General features: G+C 41.2%; 1 protein-coding gene across 8 annotated transcripts in view; it reads left to right on the top strand.

The window, feature by feature from the left end:
* Window positions 1-12,492, top strand: part of LOC140187605 (protein CASP-like) — a 622,913-nt gene that overhangs the window by 410,710 nt on the left and 199,711 nt on the right. The window lies entirely within an intron of this gene.

The following is a 12,492-nucleotide window of genomic DNA, read 5'->3' as shown; positions in this document are numbered from 1 at the left end:
TTGAGCATGTCCAGCCCGGTTTTTGAAACGTGGGATGAAACCAATCTGATCATGGGGAATGTGCAGAATCCATGCAGACAGCACTGAAGGTCAGAATTACCTGCTGTATCACTGTGCCAAAGTGATCGGTTCATGAAAGAACGGATGGGAAATAGAATAGCAGTTTTCAACAGACCCATTAAAGATCACGGTTTAAACTGTAGAGCTGCTTCACCTATTATCCTTCTAGCTTGTACTTCCCCTCCCTCCCACACCACCTTATTCTGGCTTCTTGACCTGCTGGTTCCTCCAGCATTTTATGTGCGTTCTTATGGATTTCCAGCATCTTCAGAATCTCTTGTGTGTAGATTTTTCCTGTATCTGAGGAGAGTGAGGGTGAATAGGAGGGCATAAATCAAAATCAAAATTAAAAATAAAAATTCTTTCGAACTAGCTGCTCTATGGCATGAATGTTTATTGGGACAATGGATGTAAAGCATTGTATGGTATTGAATCTGAATCTGTAGCAACATGTGGTACAGATGATAGGAGATAGAATTTGAAGAAGTCTTCACCAACTTGACTCTTTTGTGCTTTTAATTGTCATTTGTTACTTCGACAAATTTGGTCTGCTCAGTATCACAAACATTATCTCTACGATCCTTCTTTTTTGCAAATTAAAATATGCCTTTCCAGTCCTTGACCTGAAACTTTAACTAACTTGCTCTCGCCACTGATTCTGCATGATATGTTAAGTAGTTCGAGCATTCTTATTTTTGGTTTGGATTTCAGGTCTCTCAAGTTTTGTTCCAAAGATAGAGGTACTCTAAATCATTTGTGACTTTTATAAAATACACAAATGAACAGCTACTTTATCTGTTAGAAGTTTGTACACCCTTTTCATGAGTATGTGGGTTTTGTCTGGATGCTGCTGCTGTGGTTTCCAGAGAAATACAGGTTAATAGGTCATTGTAAGTTGTATGATGATTAGGCTAGGTTTAATAGCTGGGTTACTGGGCAGTGCGGCTCGTTTGGCTGGAGGGGCCTGCTCCATGCCATATCGCTAAAGAAATAAATAGAAAATGCTATTCTTTACAGTTAATTGCCAACAAATCATTAAATAATTGATAATCATTTGGAAGTAGCAGTTTGGAAGGTGACAGCTGTTGTTCCTGAGAACTAGGTTAGCTCCTGTACTGAAGTCCAGTGTAATAGTAAAAAAGGAAAGGCCCGTCGCATCCGGAGTTTACGAGCAAGTTACAGCAGTGGTTTGCCATTGCCTTCTGCCGGGTGAGTTTCCAAAGAGATCACCAGCTCATAACCCAGCACAGATGGAAAGCGTGCAGGGGAGCTGGCTGGATTCGAACTCGGGACCTTTCGTCCCGAAGCCCGGCACTGATGCCATTACTCCACCAGCCAGATCAGTAGTGGCATTAAATTAACATTGTTATGATTGGCATACTCAGCGTAAAACATTGATTGTGTTACTGATGTGAGTCAATGGAAGTGCTAAAAAAACTGTATATGAGCCCATCATACATAGATTGCAGCCAAATATGGGCGTGTATCTTCCAAGGTCTAAATCTTTCCATAATCAACAGCCTGCAGTAATGCCAGTGTTTTGCATAGAACTGTTTCAAAGGGCTAGATGGGATTAAGTTTCAAATATTTGTCCTTGATTATTGTAGGTAAAATGTAGCCGTCCAAAAGAGAGGGAAAATGTGCTTCCCCCCTCTACACAGTGTGACTCTCTGTTGAATGTTTGTCTTTGAAAGTTGATGTAATAAGTATGTACAGGTTCACAGAACACAGCTGTTGGGCATAGGTCAGCACAAACTCCATTATGTCTTGTCAATTTAGCACCTTTGATATCTTGTACCAAACCATAAGACCATGTGATATAGGAGCAGAAGTAGGCCATTTGGTCCATCAAGTCTGCTCCGCCATTCAATCATGACTGATCCAATTCTTCCAGTCATCCCCACTCCCCTGCCTTCTCCCCATACCCTTTGATGCCCTGGCTAATCAAGAACCTATCTATCTCTGCCTTAGATGCACCCAATGACTTGGCCTCCACAGCTGCCCGTGGCAACAAATTTCACAGATTTACCACCCTCTGACTAAAGTAATTTCTCCGCATCTCTCTTCTTAAAGGACATCCTTCAATCCTGAAGTCATGCCCTCTTGTCCTAGACTCCCCTAATGTGGGAAATAACTTTGCTATATCTAAGCTGTTCAGGCCTTTTAACATTCGGAATGTTTCTATGAGACACCCCTCATTCTCCTGAACTCCAGGGAATACAGCCCAAGAGCTGCCAGACGTTCCTCATACGGTAACCCTTTCATTCCTGGAATCATTCTTGTGAATCTTCTCTGAACCTCTCCAATGTCAATATATCCTTTCCAAAATAAGGAGGCCAAAACTGCAAACAATACTTCAAGTGTGGTCTCACGAGTGCCTTATAGAGCCTCAACATAACATCCCTGCTCTTACATTCTGTATCTCTAGAAATGAATGCCAGTATTGCATTCGCCTTCTTCCCCACCGACTCAACCTGAAGGTTAAGCTTTAGGGTATCCTGCACAAGGACTCCCAAGTTTCTTTGTATCTCTGCATTTTGAATTCTCTCTCCATCTAAATAATAGTCGATCAGTTTATTTCTTCCACCAAAATGCATGACCATACACTTCCCAGCATTATATTTCATTTGCCACTTCTTTGCCCATTCCCTTAAACTATCGAAGTCTCTCTACAGGCTCTCTGTTTTCTCAACACCACCTGCTCCTTCACCTATCTTTATATTTAGCCACAAATCCATTAATTTTGGTAAACCCTTTTGGTATTTCTGTAAGAACTGGTAAAAAGTATAGTAGCATTCTACTACACTTTTTAAATGCTGCTTTTGATCAGATGAATGTGATTCATTTTATAAAGAAACTCAAGAAATGGGTTTGATGTTGAAAAAGTTGAGATATAGCCAGTAATAAAGTGGTAGGTTATACATAATCATGATAACCTGTTGTCATTTAAAGTTTTTGCAATATTGCTGGCAGCATGATTTAGTTCCTTTGTCTTTGTGATAGCCAGTATTTTCTGACTAATCAAATCAATGAGAACTAGAATCACTCTAAAATAATGTCTGTGCCTCAAAGATTAACTGACCTTCGCATAGTGCAATGCCCAAAATTCTCTCAGCAACATTCTGCTCTTTCCATTGCTCTTGACCCCCATAACCATCCATGACTACTGTCCTCATCGATTGTATCATTGTTGATTATTAATTAAACCCGTAGCCTCAATTCTGCCTGTCCTTACAATGATAGCATGCCCTATATTCCTCCTCAGACCCAGCATTGACTTGGCTTGCATCTCCTCTCTCCTTCAGCTCTACTTTAAATTGTTTCATCCTTTTTCTAAGAAATACTCTGCTTATATCCTCACATAACTTTCCTATTCTTTTTCATATAGCAGTGACTGAAAAAGCAATGGATTTAAGCTATAACCTTGTGAAATATCCTTGAAGTGTTTGTAAAATCTGACTTTTGCTTTCAGTTCATTAACACTTATCCCTTCAAATCTTGGTACCTAATTATTTTCAAATCTTCATATCTTGTTTAATTCTTCAAGGCCTAGTCATGTATCATCTTTTCAAACCTCTGATTTTGTTCCCCTTACCATTTTGTGTTTTTTTTTGTTGGTTTGTAAGAGTTGGACTAGGTTTGCAGCAATGAAATAAGGAAAAGCTGATGAATATCAATTGACGCTGGGCCAATTTTTGCTTTTAAATCCGCGAACAGAAGGCATGTGGGGCAGGTATCCAGTGCTAAGCCACACATCAACTCAGAATTTACTGAATTATGGAATGGGTGTGTGGAGTATTCTTTTTACCCAAATTATCAGCAATCTACCACCTTCTGCTTCTCTCTCTCTTTCTCTCTCTCTCTCTCTGGCTATCCATCCCGTAGGATGATGATGGTTCTTTTCAGTCAGTTAGTGAAGTTTGAGGACACCAGACTCCTCAGAAAAGAACAACGTGTGCGTGAATGGATTTTAGGTGAGTAGGGGGTTGCATAGCTCCAGACCCACCCTCTCGACATCCCCCCCCCCCCAATCCAGCGGCACGGTGGGGTCCAAGACGGCTGGGGGAAGTTCTGTTGCAGTGAATGACCAGATCAAGCTTCGATGTAAGGGATGCCCTTTCCGCGCTTCACGGCACATGTTTGTTAGATGGGCGTTGACCCTACAAGAGGGTTCATCCACCCTTTCACAGGTCTTGTTTTTCATCCTGCAGTGTGTCCAGCCACCCTCCTCACCAGGCAAGCCTGGTGGGGGAGCCGGTTTAGTCGCCGACCACCTGACCATGCGACAGGTAGTACTGGGTTACATGGTACCAGTAGCACTCAGATGAGTGACCTGACCTGCGTATATTCTATCACCAAAAGTTCTCTTCACACCTTAACATACTCTTGCCTTCCTCTCCTTTAAGACATTGAAGGCTTCTGTATAACCCTGCTTTGTCTGTGCCGCCTGCCATCTCCTTTGATAGCCTGTGGTTGTTTTTTGGTTATGTTTTTTAAATTTCCTTGTGATTTCCTTATGACATCCTACTCTCAAAAGTGCAAGTTTACTGTTACTAAATTTTGACAAATGTAATTCCCATGAAGAATGCCAATTCCTGAAATGTGGATTTATATTGGCTTTGTTTTCTGAATGTTTTGCCAATTTATTTTTAAATAAAAGAGAGGAGCCTCTTATGTCATATATTTGCTTTGAGGGATCCTGAAAGGTCTTTCTGTGCCTTCTGTACAAATTTTGTTAAAAATGGATATACCATCTCCATTTTCAGGGAAAGCCTGTGAAGCATTAATTGGGTACACTGAATTGCCATATGCTGTATTGTTAATGTTGGATTGAGGATTGGAGCGAACTTAGCATTGGTGAATGGAACATATACTTGGAACAAATTCATATTCTTTTGTTCTTCCCAGAGTAACTCAATAGATAATTTTTTTCCTAACCACTGTGCTTGCCTTCATGTTAATAATTCTAATTTTGTTTATTTGTAAGCCCTTTTCTTGCTAAGAAGTCTTGGAGGATGGATGTTTCCTTCCATATCTCACTGCTGTATTATAGCCAGCAGCAGTAAGTGTGTGCGAGTGGCTCAATGGGCTTTTCCCACTTGTTTTCTGTTTCTTGTGGGGAAATCTCCAGGAACCTGTTCACCAGTTTTCTCCTGCTCCTCGCTGTGGTGCTCAAATATAGCTTTCAAAAACAATACAGTTCCCAATTTTAACAAAGCAAGGTTCTCTTTGAAAGGTCACATTCCATCGTGAAATAGCAGCATTTGAACAATCTTTTCTAACTGTAATGCTTTAGATGCAGGCTGAGGTCATGGAGAACAAGAGGTGGAAAATCTTTTGTAAAAACAATCTTAAATATGTGCGTAGATCCATTACCAGGATCGTTGATTAGTAGTTCTAGTTATTTTTTTTATCAAATTTGTTCCAATGTATTATTGAAGATAGTTTACGAGGGAATGTTTAATCTGTCATTAGATACAAAACTTAACTATAGGAAGATGCTTTTAAGGCTTTTCTGGATGCAGTAGCAAGAAGGTATTCCTCAGTCACTAATATTCAGTCGTGCGGGAAGGTATCTGTGTTATTTAGGCTGTTCAGTGAACTAGATCCTGACCTGCTGAACTCAATCTGAAGATGCAGCTGCAATGCCCCACAGGGAGCCTGAATTTAATGTTTGTTTAGTTTATCCCATGGTGTCATTCGTCATTCCTCTCTATGCCAGAACCGCAGCTTCTGGTAATGGGAATACCCAGAGGAGCAGTACAAAGCAATAAAGCAGCAGAAAGTGCCTAATTAGAAATGGTATTGTTAAAGGTATTGGTATTACTCTAAATAATTTGTCTTGCTTTAGGGATTCATAAAACTGAATCCATTTTTAATAAAAGGAAGAACTTCCATTTTTATGTTCTTTCATATTAGACAGGACTATATTACTCTTTTACTTTTTCTTCAGACTAAATTAACATCAGAAAATCCCTTAAAAGGCACTATAGCACCTGCACCAGGGTGTAAATGGAAGTTATCTAAAGGCAATTAAAATATTCTTAAAACAATTGCTTTGCATTGATATTAATTGTATCTGAAAACTGTTCTAACCTTTACAGTGAAGGATTAATTGCCCCAGTAACAACTAAAACCTACTTTTTCCTTCTTTAGCAGACTGAAGACGTGATAATATACCTGGTATTCCCCCACCCCCTCCCTTGCATCCTGCTAGTTATTGTGCAGTCACTAGAAAATAAGATTGAAGATGTGAGGGCAAGATTGTTTGATCGGAAGGACTTGAGGGACAGCTGTGTACTCTGTTTCATGGAGACATAGCTCACCACCAACGCTATTGACACAGCTCTCCAGCTCAAGGATTTTTCAATCCACTGCGTGAGCTAGATCATAACATCTGATAAGGGGGAAAAAGATGGCAACGGCTTGATGATAAACTCATCATAGTGCACAAATTGGCAGTTTTGTCCTATTGTCCCAACTTGGAACACTACACAGTGATGTCCTGACCATTCTCCCTACTGTAGATGTTCTGACTGTAATCTGCATCTTACCTCAGGCCGACATAAATCTATCACTTGCAGAACCAAGGGCTGTAATCAACAAGGACAACAAGCGTGTACTCCGATGCCTGTCACATTGCGGTGGGACACTTTACTCAGGCTAGCTTGAAGTCTCTGCCTACTACTTTCAAAGATTACCTGCAACACCAGGGAACTCAGCACACTCAATTACTGCTATACCACCATCAAGGATGCCCACCGCTCTACCCCACCTTGTACTTTGGTAAATCTGACCACCTGACTGTGCCTCTGCCTGTGTGCACACAGAGACTGAAAAATGCAGCACTGCTGAAGAGGACTATGAGGAGCTGGATGGCAGAAGCAGAGGGGTGAATATGGAATTGCTAGACTTGAGCATTCAAGGATTTGTCAATGGATCTACAGTACTGTGCAAAATTCTTAGGCACATACAGTCGCAAGAAAAAATTAGTGACCCCTTTGGAATTACCTGCTTTTCTGCATTAATTACTCATATAATGTGGTCTGATCTTTACTTAAGTCACAATAATAGACAAACACAATCTGACTAAACCATTGACAGGCAAACAACTGTACTTTTCATGTCCTTATTGGCCACATTGTTTAATCATTCACCATCCAGGCTGGAAAAAGTATATGGACCCTTGTACTTAATAACTGGTAGAACCTCCTTTAGCAGCAATCACCTCCACCAAATGCTTCCTGTAGCTGCTGATCCTTTAGCAGCAATCACCTCCACCAAATGCTTCCTGTAGCTGCTGATCAGACTTGCACAATGACGAGGAGGAATATTAGACCATTTCTCCCTACAAAACTGTTTCATTTCATCAATATTTCTGGGACACCTTGCATGAACATCCCTCTCTTCAGGTCAGCCACAACATCACAGCATCTCAGTTGGGTTAAGGTCTGAACTCTGATTTGGCCATTCCAAAACACAAATTTTCTTCTTAAACCATTCTGTTGTTGATTTACTCTTGTGTTTCGGATCATTGTCATATTGCAACATTGAACTTCTATTAAGCTTAAGGTGATGGACCGCTACCCCTGACGTTCTATAAAATACCTTGATACAATTTTGAATTCATTGTTTCTCAATGATTGCAAGCTGTCCAGGTGCTAAGGCAGCGAAGCAGCCCTAAACCATGATGCTCCTTCCACCATGCTTCACAGTTGGGATGAGTTTTTGGTGTCGTCGTATAGTTCCATTTTTCCTCCAAGCATAGTGATGTTCAATTTTTGTCTCATCTGGCCGCAGAACATTCTCCCAGAAGCATTGTGGAATATCCAGGGGTCTTTTGCAAACTTGAGACGTGCAGCAGTGTTTTTTTTTAGAGAGCAGTGGTTTCCTTCCCTGAACGCCTTTCTTAGGAACATAGAAAATCTACAGCACAAGCCCTTTGGCCCACAGTGTTGTGCCGACCATGTAACTTACTGTAGAAGCTGCCTAGAATTTCCCTACCACATAGCCCTCTATTTTTCTAAGCTCCAAGTACCGTTCATTCCGTTCCATTCTTGGTCAGTGTTTTTTCTTGTAGTGTACACATGAACAGAGACTTCAGCAAGTTCTTGAGTTTCTGCAGGTCTTTGGGTTCTTTTTCACCTCCTTCAGCATTGCAGACTGTGTTCATGGTGTGATCTTTACAGGATGCCCATTCCTGGGGAGAGTAGCAACCGTGCTGAGTTTCCTCTATTTGGAGACAATTTCTCTTATTGTGGATTGATGAACACCCAAGTCTTTAGAAATACTTTTGTAGCCTTTTCCAGCTTCATGCATTTCTACAGTTCTTCTTCTAAGGTCCTCTGAAAGTTGTTTTGATTGAGGCATGGTAAACATAAACAGATCTTTCTTGAGAAGAGCAGGCTCTGTCAGTAATCTGACTTCGTGTGTCTTTTTTACATGGCAGGTCACCTCTGGAAGCCATACCTTCAATCTCATCTTATTGATTGGAACACGTGACACCAAGTAGCTTTTGTAGAAGGCATTAGCCCAGAGGTTCACATACTTTTTTGAATCTAGACTGTGATTGTTTAAATGGGATACTCTGTATTGACTAAAAGAAGTACAATGGATTATGTGTTATTAGTTTAGACAGATTGTGTTTCCCTATTATTGTAATTTAGATGAAGATGAGACCACATTTTATGAGTAATACAGAAAACCAGGTAATTGCAAAGGGTTCCCAAACTTTTTCTTGTAACTGTATAAGGTTATACAGACCTGTATAAGGTATACAGACCTACCTTCTGTGCAGTACTGTATATTATGTCTTTCCATTTACCATATATATAAATATATAAACTTTTGTACAGTAACATAAAGGAACATAAGGATCATTACTGACTTCATAAAGACAAGTGTGGATGTGTACCCACAAAGACTTTTCAAGTCCCCCCCCCCCAAGTAGATGCCCTAGGTGAACCAAGTGATTTATTGTGCTGAGGGCTACATCTGAGAATCATAAAGCAGTCTAGTTATGACCTTTGGAAGGTCATGCAAGCACAGTGAGGTAATTATATTAAAGTGGATTCAAGGATGGACAGTTGACCAGTGTGGCCGGGATTGCACAATATAAAATGAGATTGGTTAGCATTAGTGGCAATGACCCATCACTCCTGGATAAGATCAATGCCTTTTCAGAACTATAATACACCCACATGAGTCCCTGCATCTCCAGATGAACTGTTAATCTCCATCTCTGATGCTGACGTCTGGGTATTGTTCAAGAGGGTGAATCCACAAAACGTGTCTACTCCAGATGTTATACCTGGCCATGTACTAAAGAACTGCTAGTTGGAGTATTTACTGTCATATTCAATATCCTGCTTTTGTGATCTGATGGTGCCAACTGGCTCAAAAATGTACTGGTGCCCAAGAAGAGCATGGTGACCTGCCTCAATGACTATCATCTGGTAATGCTTGCATCAGCAGAAACGAATTACTTCAGAACTTTGGTTATGGCCCAAATTAGCTCCTGTCTCAGAGATGATCAGGATCCATTTCAGTTTGTCTACCAGTACAATAGATCAACAGTAGATGCAATTTCTTTGACTCTTCACTCTGCTCTGATCAATGTTGATAACAGGAACACATACATGAGGCTACTGTTCATCAGCCAGAGCTCAGTATTTAATTGGATCATTCCATCCAAACTCATCATCGAGCTTTGAGAAATGGGCAAACTCTAAATACATGCAGTCCCAAGGCTTCCTCAAATTTCGGAGCCTTTGCCTGTATGCCTCCGGGACCAACTTGTAAACTTTAAGTACAGCACCTTTCACTACATCATAATCATTTGTGTCTGCAACAGACAACGCCGAATACGCCCATTGGGTCTTCCCCTTAATCCCACTTTGTAACAGAACAGCCCACTGATCTCTCAGCCAGTTCTGATTTATGGCCACTTTTTCAAAATGTAGGAAATACCTATCGATTTCTGTTTCCTCAAATGGAGGTACCAACTTAATTTCTTGGCTAATATTAAATGGTACAACCGGCTCCCTACTACGGCTTGGCACTGGAACTCCTTGCCGCACCAACCCCCTCTCAAACTGGCTCTGTCTTTCTGCCTCTTCTTTCTGTTTTTCAGCCTCTTCTCTCTGTTTGTCTGCCTCTCTAGCCTCATGGATCCTCTGCCTTTCTGCTTCATCAGCCCCCAGCTGTTTTAATTTCAATTTTAATTGCAACTGAACCTCAGCCTCAGTAAGTACCTTACCTTCAGTGAATAACTCTAACAGCTTCTCATCAAACTTTCCCTTAGCTATATAATGCTGGACTATTATCGTCTGCATCTGAGCTTTCCTCATTTTAGTGGTCATCTTTTGTCTTAACTTTTGAGCAGTTCCCAACAGCACATCCCTCTTAGCATCACCCAACGCTTCAGGGGTTGGTTCTGCCACAAACTTATTAACCTCAAACTCCATTTCTGCTGATATTCCACACAAGCAAATCAAAAGGGATTTTCCCCTAATCAATTCAAACAAGCCCCCCCCAGCCAACTTGTTCATATCCTGGATGAGCCCCCAATTTTGTCACGTACCCCGTGACGGGTTAAAGAACCAGCAGAAATGGAAAACACTTTGGAGTCCAGTATTGCTATGAACTGCAACACACATCAAAGTTGCTGGTGAACGCAGCAGGCCAGGCAGCATCTCTAGGCTGGCCTGCTGTGTTCACCAGCAACTTTGATGTGTGTTGCTTGAATTTCCAGCATCTGCAGAATTCCTGTTGATTGCTGTGAACTAATGGTATTTATTAGTAACTATGCAATATGGTAATATAAATGCAGATATATCAAACAGGTTAGCAATGACTATATATATATATATATGTGTGTGGAAATATATGAAAACCAAGCTTCTTCAAGTCTAGGGGTAAATAGATAATCTTACGATGATACGAAGTTCAGTTCAGTTCATGGTATTGAGTTGAGTCGTGATGGAGAGAGAGAGGTTTGAGTCTTCAAGGTGAGCTCACGCCGTCGATCTTCCCGTTGTCCTCCAAAATCCTTTTGAAGTCACCGACTGTGACCACAACAAAGGGGACTGTTCTTCTGTGGTGGAATTATCAACCCAGGCGAGGGTTGGACACATAAATAACTCCCCACTGGTCACTCCCTTTTCACACTGTGAGAGCCACTGATCGATCCACCTGATCAATCCTCCAAAACCCTCTTTTCCTGTGGGCACAACAAAGCTGATTCAGTGTCTAAAGCCATGTGTCTCCAGGTTTAACAGCTGACCTTCTATTTATCTCACCTAGCTGTTCATCAAGGCACTCCCCCCTTCTCTCTCTGTAAGAACTTGGAAGCTGCTAGTGTACTCGTAGAAAGTATAAACAAACTTTGAGCGGTCTTCACCTCTCTCTCTCTCTCTTTCTTTCTCTCTCTTTTTAACAAGGTGTCTGGTGTTGAACAACTCTCTCTATCTCTCTCTTTTCAAAAGCACAGTTCATAGGAGTAATTCAGGACCTCGTCACACTGCCAGCATCTCCTTCCAATTTACTTTGGCCAACTCCTCTCTCATACCACTGTAATTTCCCTTACTGCACTGAAATACTGCTACATCAGACTTTACTTTCTCCCTATCAAATTTCAAGTTGACTACATCTTATTGTGATCACTGCCTCCTAAGGGTTCTTTTAACCTTCCTAATCGCCTCCAGTTCATTTCATAACACCCAATCCAGTATAGCTGATCCCTCGTAGGCTCAACAACAAACTGCTCTAACAGGCTATCTCTTAGGCATTCAACAAACTCACTCTCTTGAGATCCATTACCAAACTGATTTTCCTAATCGACCTGCATGTTAAAATCTCCCATGACTACCATAACATTGCCCTTTTGACTCGCCTTTTCTATCTCCTGTTATAATCTGTGGTCCACCTCCCAGCCACTGTTGCGAGTCCTGTATATAACTATCATCAACGTCCTTTTACCCTTGCAGTTTCTTAACTCAACCCTCAAGGATTCAACATCTTCCGATCCTATGTCACATCTTTCTACTGGTTTAATGCTATTCTTTATCAGTACAGCCACACCACCCCCTCTGCCTACCTTCCTATCCCGCTGATATAATGTGTAACTTTGGACATTCAGTTCCCAACTACAACCATCCTTCAACTACGATTCAGTGATGTCCACAACATCATACCTGGCAATCTGTAATAGTGCAACAAGATCTTCCACCTTATTTCTTATACTACACACATTTAGGTACACCTTGAGGACCGTATTTGCTGTCCTTTCTGACTCTGCATCCCTAATGATTTGATACTCAGCCTGTGGGCTGCGACTATGTCCCATCACCTGCCTGCCCTTCCTGACAGTCTGACTGCACGCTATCTTTACTTTTTTACCATCCGTCCTTTCCTGAGTCCCTTCACTCCAGT

The sequence above is a fragment of the Mobula birostris genome, chromosome 25, assembly GCF_030028105.1.
Source record: "Mobula birostris isolate sMobBir1 chromosome 25, sMobBir1.hap1, whole genome shotgun sequence".
NCBI classification, from domain to species: Eukaryota; Metazoa; Chordata; class Chondrichthyes; order Myliobatiformes; family Myliobatidae; genus Mobula; species Mobula birostris.
Note: the sequence above shows the minus strand (reverse complement) of the source record. Positions and strands in the feature narration are given on the sequence as shown.